This window comes from Anomalospiza imberbis, chromosome 3 (genome assembly GCF_031753505.1).
Source record: "Anomalospiza imberbis isolate Cuckoo-Finch-1a 21T00152 chromosome 3, ASM3175350v1, whole genome shotgun sequence".
NCBI lineage: Eukaryota > Metazoa > Chordata > Aves > Passeriformes > Viduidae > Anomalospiza > Anomalospiza imberbis.
Window position 1 is genome coordinate 39,210,966 of NC_089683.1, and position 7,627 is coordinate 39,218,592.

Sequence of the window (7,627 nt, forward strand, 5' to 3'; positions counted from 1 at the left end):
TAGTTGTTTTTTTTTTCCCTCCAAAATCAATCTTTATGCTTTTCTGTAAACACAGGCATGGCAACTCTTTTCCCACACATTGAATATATTCTAAAATTCTGAATAAGTATTTTGGTTTTAGTAATTAGAATCTAAGCTCTTGTTTTTTAGTGTTTTACTTTTAGCAAGTATTTATAACAGAATGTTGTGTCCAAAAAAATAATTTTTTGCACATCTTCATGAAGGAAATTAAAACCACTACCAGCTCCAGTGAGATGAAGGAGAAGAATAAACATGGTTGAGGCAATTTATGGACTCTGATCATCTTTGGAAGTGGGGGGAGGGTGGTGTTGTTTTCTTTATGTGTATGAATACAGAACTGAAGGGGACCAAGGGATAATTTTACGGCAACTATATTTTGTGCATTATCTGAAAAATTTAATTATTTCAGATTGCTTTGTCCCATTAGTACTTCATTCATCTGACTACTGTGATAGGCTTTCTGCATTTTTGCTGATAAGCATGAAGTGGTTCCTGGAATAAATCTAAGAGTTTTTGGCTGGTATTATTTAACACTATCTAGGATGGATTCCAATATTCACAGTGTTTTTCTGCTTTTCCTGGTATTCAATATTTCAGTATGTGCTTGTTTGACATGAACACCATGACTGTGATGCTATCATTCATAAGCATTGTTTGATCCCTGCAAAATGGAGCAATGTGCCTTTATATCTCTAAGCATGAAGAAAAGGATTGAATAAAGTGGTGATACTAATTTCCTGATTTCCAGATGACTACGTTTTCCAGTGTCACTAATACTCATGCACTTACAATTTCACTCAAACAAATCCCAGCCTTTTCTCAAAGGACTTCTTAATTTCACCCAGTGTGTAGTTCTGGCAGCAGTGAATTGGTGATCAGTTTGCAGCAATTCCTTTGCCTCATTCCAAAGAAAAAAGAAACATTTGCCAGAACACATACTTGTTTTCCTGACTTCCAAATCCAAGGGTGATATAAATCTGTATAGTGAAGAGCATTATTTAATTTCTTTGATTTGCCTCACAATTTTCTACCAAAATAATAGGTGAGGTCTTCTTTCTCTTCACAGCTTTATGTGTATTGAAGCCATTACAGACAGGCATCCTAGTACCTCCTTGGGGCAAGAGGTTAATTTTAATCTACTTATTTGATATAAGTCTAAATTTTTATAACATAATGCATAAGTCAAAATCAGCATTGTTTCATAATGTGTAAGCCTTACCATATATTTATGGTGTCTTTATTAATATGAATATATCTATTTATATACATATGGATATTATGTAAGATATATTTTAATATCTAGATTGTGGCACCTTGTAGACACTATAGCTAAAGGTTCATGTTTTTACAGTATCACACTTCAATTTGAATGTTCTTGCAGATTTCTAAGACAGCAATTAAAAATTGAGACAGAAACAAAAATTGAAACAAACTGTAAATATACCATCTTAATTTTTGGTGCTTTTTTTGAGTTAAACAATACCTAGTTCTCACCTATAAAGTATTACTACAAAAAAGTCACATAACTATCTCAAAGGATTTGGGAAGTTTAACTATTGCAAGATTAGTACCACTGATTACACAGAATCTACTAGTGCTAGAAAATACAATTTTCTGCTAAGCTTTCTGGATGCCTCAGACACTTCTTATTGTTGAAATAACAGAGCAGAGTTGGGAGTTTTCTGCATTCTCCCATGACAATATATATAAAACCATAATACTTGGAATTTCCTATGTTTCTCATTTGTTGCTCAAAATTGCTCAAAACTTCACAAAAAGTGTTTTGCTTTTTATTCTAGATGTATATTGCCATTTTTGGAGAATGCTTTTAGTTATAAATATTTAGCACAGAAGGTCCCAAGAATTCACAGCCTAATAACACACCCATTCTTGGATTAGAATGGCCATTTTCTGGCAAAAAGGAATGTTACTAAGAAAAAAGAGTATCTGAAGAATTTACTGTATTGAGCCCATCACATCGCCCAATTGCCAAGCACTTAATATGCCAATATTTTGAGGATACAAGTTAAGGTAACGGATTTTTAGCCTAACACTTACTATGAAAGAATGTTTACAAGATTCTTCCTAACAGGTCATTAAGGATGCTACAAAAACCTCTGGTGACACAGCCAGTCAGTGCAGCCAGAGAGGTTATAAACACTAGTGTTTTTCCAGGGTGACAAGAAACTGAAAAAGAGAAAGGCTATGAGATGAAAAAATACAAAGTACAGAGACTGAAATGACAGTTATAAACATTGTGAATTATACTTTGAGAAAGGCCACAGTGAGTGCTAGCAAAGTGAATTGCTGGCTATCAAAGGCTTGGAGGGGAAGGAGACAGGGAAAGGAAGAAAAAAGAGGTGTATAGTTATAAACTGCTTAATGGGAACTTTGCTTATACTTTGCTGACCTGGCAGAAATATTTTGGGTTCCTAATGGCAGCTCTTTTCACAGCTCAACAGGCACCAGGTTTCCCATAATATACAAGTTTTTCTAGTCTTCATTGTGCTGTCTGAAAGTGACAAGAAGAAAAAGAAGCTTGTTTTGACACATCTTTCCCCCCCAAAAAAGCAGTCAATGAGCATTTGATCTCAAATGGGTCATTTGTTGATATGAGGAGCTATGGAAAAATAATTTGTTTTTATATTTGCCACTGGCTATGGGTAGACGTAGAGGTAAATGGATATAAGAAGGGAGCTATCAAAAACTCACATCATCTCTTTTATGTTATTACAATACTGAGGAAAGAAGGAAAATTAGTTAAAAAATACTAAAGAAGTTTAAGAACAATGATAAAGAAAAAGAAAGCTATTAATAATTGATCTGCTACTACAATCAGTGATTTTTGTATAAAAGAAGAAAGTACATGTTGCATCCCAGGTAGAGGGGGTGTTCCTTGGCCACAGACAGTCCAAAAGTATCACCAGGCCACAAGAGCTGATGGCGCAGCTCATAATACGGGCCAGGGCTTGTCTGCAAGTACTAGCGGGTTGTGACTTCACATGTATCCACCTCCCCATCAAAACATCCACGGGGAAAATGACCAAGGAGACCTTTGAACACCTTCTCAGACAAAATGAAAATTTGCAGTTTGCTCTAGACAGCTTCTCAGGCCAAATTCAAATTGGGCATCCTGGCCATCATCTGTTCAATACAGAATTCAAATTGTTGCCGAGAGAATTGCAAAGTAAAAAGCCACTCAAAGCACTGACAGTGTTCACAGATGGGTCAGGGAAGTCCCACAAGTCAGTAGTGACTTGGAAAGACCCAGAAACTCAGTTGTGGGAATCAGACGTTAAAGTAGTGGAAGGTTCCCCACAAGTAGCTGAGTTGGATGCTGTCGTGAGGGCTTTTAAAAAATTCGATCAACCTTTTAATCTAGTCACAGATTCGGCATATGTGGCAGGAGCAGTGTCTAGAGCTGAACATGCAATTGTAAAAGAGATCCCAAATCAAGTCATCTTCAGGTTGCTCACAGAATTAGTACACCTGGTTTCTAACCGTGAGCATCCCTTTTATGTGGTACATGTGAGGTCACACACGGATCTCCCAGGCTTTATTGCTGAAGGGAACCGCAGAGCAGACGCCTTGGCAGCCCCAGTACAGCTGGGAGGCCAGCCAAACATAGTCGAGCAGGCCAGGCTCAGCCATCAGCAGTTCCATCAAAATGCCCCAGGTCTGGTACGCCAGTTCCATCTGCGGCGTGACCAAGCCAGGGAAATTGTGGCCTCATGCCCCAACTGTCAGGAGGCAGCTCTACCAACACTGGGAGCAGGTGTGAATCCCAGAGGTCTCCGCAGTTGTGAGGTATGGCAGATGGACGTCACCAAAGTCCCCAAATTTGGGAAACTCAAGAATGTCCATGTAACCGTGGACACCTTCTCGGGAGCAGTTTTCGCCTTAGCCCACATAGGAGAAAGAGCCACAGACGTGAAAAAACACCTCATACACGCCTTTGCTACTTTAGGGGTCCCAGTCACAATAAAAACTGATAATGGTCCAGCATATACTTCCAGGGTGCTCAGTAACTTCCTGCAGGAATGGGGGGTCCAGCATAATACTGGGATTCCTCACTCCCCCACCGGCCAGGCCATAATAGAGAGGACTCACCAGACGCTGAAGCAAGTCCTCTGGAAGCAGCGGGGAGATGTACGAGTGCTGTCACCGCACGAGAGACTCTGCAAGGCCTTGTTTCCTATCAATTTCCTAAACTGCTCTTTTGACAGGCAAGAACCGCCAGCCCTGAGACATTTCAAACAACATCAGGAGCTCCAGCCAGAGGAGAGGCCTCCAGTATTAGTGAGGGATCAAGACTCTAAAGAAATCCAGGGTCCATTCCCACTCTTGACTTGGGGACGGGGATATGCCTGCGTATCCACGCCCTCAGGAGTCAAGTGGATCCCCAGGAGGCATGTCAAACCTTACACACCAGGACAGTCAGTGAGTCGGAGCGATACAGTGCCAGTAGATGCAACCAATGATCCCACCAACCAAGGGGTTGCATCCAATCGCAGGCGCCGCAGAAAAGGGAGAGACTCAACATCTCCCTAAAAAGCACTTTTCCCACATCTACCTCAGACCATGTATGTCTCCAAGTCGTGTTTATAATAAAGTTGTTGTCCCAGTTCCCCTATCCCCAAACACCCAGGGAAGAAGCAGCTGCAGTACCATCCCCAAGCCCTTTCCATCTACAAAGCAGTCACAGCAGCAGAAGAAGCTAAAAGAAGCCACTGTGCAAGAATCCAAAGAGAAACAACTGTCTTTTTTATATTATTTAAAGCGGGGAATTGTTGCATCCCAGGTTTGGGTTCACATTATGGGTTTTTCCTTTGTTAGTTTTCCAGTTCTCTGTACCCTCGTGCATCCCCCGAGTTTTCCCCTACTCCTGTGGTTTCTGTGCCCGTGTCCCCGTTCTTGTGGTCCCACTCACCCCAAAGTCTCGTGTCCACCCCTGCCGTGTTCCCATTGGTCACTGTAGTACACGTCATCACCGCGATGTCTGTACCCATTGGGCAGGAGGGCTCCCCGTCTGCCCTGTCCCTTCCCTATTTGATCCCACTCCTCGGCATGCTCGAGGCCATTTGCGTCCGTGCGAAGCTGGGAGCGGCTGCAGCCTTTCCATCGCAGCTCTCGCAGCCAATAAAGCATCCAGCCGCCACGCGGACGGATTTGGACGAATTCCCTGCCTCTTTGTTTCTTCCCTCGCGCCGACGGCAAAGTGCGGCCAACAGCCCACCCCGGAGCGCAACAGCAAAAGCGCCCGGAAACTGCGGCGAGCCCCGGCCCCGACGAAAAGCTGAGACACCCAAGCCGGGCATTCGGGAGCTGATCGGGGCAGACAAAGTAAAGAGCAGCCGCGAGTACATGCTTACATAGAACAGAAGTAATAATAATAAATATAATTTCTTGTCAATAATGAAACCATTGATGTGAGTTCTTTCCTCAAATATGTACGTGCGTGGTATTTTTTTCAAGTGACAGTTCAAGATGTCAACTTTATTTTACAACAATTTTTATAAGATTTCCATGTGAAAATGAAACACAGAATCAAATAATGGGTCAGGTTGGGAGGGATCACATTGAATCATCTGGTCCAGCCTCCCTGTTCAAGCACAGTCACCCTAGAGCATGTGGCACAGGATTGTGGGCATACAGATATTTTCAAATATCTCCAGTGTGGGAGACGTCACAACCTCTCCTGGCAATCTGTTCCAGTGCTCAGTCACCTGCACAGTACAGAAGCTCTTCTCCATGTTGAGGTGGAACTTCCTGTGCATCAGTTTTGGCTCATTGCATTTTGTCCTGTTGCTTGGCACCACAAGAAGAGCATGGCTCCATCCTCTTAACACCCTCCTTTGGAGACTTACAGACATTGATGAGGTTCCCTCTCAGTCATCTCTTCTTGGGCATGAACAAGCCCAGCTTCCTCAGCCTTTCCTTGGAAGAGAGATGCTCCAGGCCCTTAATCAAATTTGTAAACCTCTGCTGGACCTGCTTCAGGAGCTCCAGGTCTTTCTTATACTGAGGAGCCCAGAACTGGACACAGCTCTCCAGATGTGGCCTCACCAGGGCTGAGTAGAGGGACAGGATCCCCTCCCTCAGCCTACTGGCAATGCTCAAATGAAGTCCTTTTTCTCTTTAAATCAGCAGAAGTCTCAGTACCTCAGAAACAAAATACAATTAATTTGCTACTTCAAAATTCTTATAATTCATTAAACTTCATAAGTTACAAACACAGCATATACTGTGAAATAATTCATTGTTTTCCTTCCACAGAAAAGGACATGGATGGACAAATTTTTTAATGGTGTCTGATTCATGAGACTCACAGGAGTGAAGGTGATTAGTTGCAAATTTTTTAACTAAATCACAGAACTTCTCATTAATAAAATATTCAGTATGATGTGGTCAAAAAACAATCTCGTTGGACTATGTTAAGCAATATGGAGTAGGGGATTTCCTTGTTTGTTTCAATCCAATCTTCATTTTATCCTCAGGAAAATAAAAAAAATTAAAAAAAATTAAAAAACCCCACAACAACAAGAACCACCAAGCTCTTGGTCTCATCAAGTAGTATATAAGATTTTAGGACTTTATGAAAAAGTTACTGTAAGTATATGGCTGGAATACTTTTGTTTCTGATAGGGAACAGGGAGAATGAAGGTGTTAGCTGAGGTGTGAGGAAGGAGAAGCTATGAGTGTTAAAACTATCAGGAAGAGTTAAAATCTTATTTGCGCTCACAGCTGAATATTATATAAATAAGTAATCTAATCTGACAAACATAAGAATTGCTTAACTAAAAATGGTGTGGAGCCTAAATATTTAATAAAACTTAAGTCTGCCATCTGATAATTAACTGTCTAAACTATGTCAGAGTTTAAATATGTCAAAAGACAGACCAGAACAACTACAATGGCATCCAGTCCATTAAAAAAACCCACAAGAATACTAAAAGAAATTTAGTATGGTTCTGAAACCACTCAACACTAAGAAACAGAACATCTGGCCTTCAGGGAGCAAAAATCCAATTAACAGTAATGGAGCATGCAAATTCTTGCCAGCTGAAAATCTGACCCCAGCTTTGGTTAATGAATCAGAATTTTTTCCCCTCATTTTTATGATTATATTTATGTCTGTATTTTAGAGAGAAAATAACTGATATTTCTTCCATTAAAAATTACTTTGTGGTTTGGCTGACTTTTCTGACAGTGACACATTGAGGACATTAATCTACAGTTGGTTTTGCGGGTTTTTTTTCTTCCAGAGGTCCCCGTGATAAGCAACAGCAGATTTCCTGCTAAATGTCCTAGTGGTAAGCAATACAAGTCCACTTATAATGGCTCAAAATAAATGAATGAGTTATCACTCAATATAGCCAGGAAATGCAGTACTATCCGACAAGTGGTATAGCTGACATATCTCTCTGCATTATAATGAATTACTGACACCACATAAAAATAATTGAATTGCATACATTATTATCAAAATAACAAAATATCAAAGTATACACAAGCACAGTTGAAATAAACAATTTATTGTGCCACATATCCTTCAACGTGAACAGCAATCCAAAAATGAAATAATTAACCATGAAACTGCGGTTCG

At 40.6% G+C, this 7,627-nt stretch overlaps 1 long non-coding RNA gene across 2 annotated transcripts; it reads right to left on the minus strand.

Annotated features, from left to right (window-relative positions):
• Positions 1–236: 236 nt before the first annotated feature.
• On the minus strand, positions 237–7,079 carry LOC137469884 (uncharacterized). Of its 2 annotated transcripts, XR_010996750.1 has the most exons (4): positions 7,003–7,079; positions 2,432–2,529; positions 2,080–2,208; positions 237–998 (listed from the first exon to the last, which is right to left on the minus strand). It is a non-coding gene; the product is annotated as an uncharacterized lncRNA (long non-coding RNA). The 2 variants fall into 2 exon arrangements; XR_010996749.1 differs by lacking the exon at positions 7,003–7,079 and having other exon boundaries at positions 2,432–2,660.
• Positions 7,080–7,627: the final 548 nt, after the last annotated feature.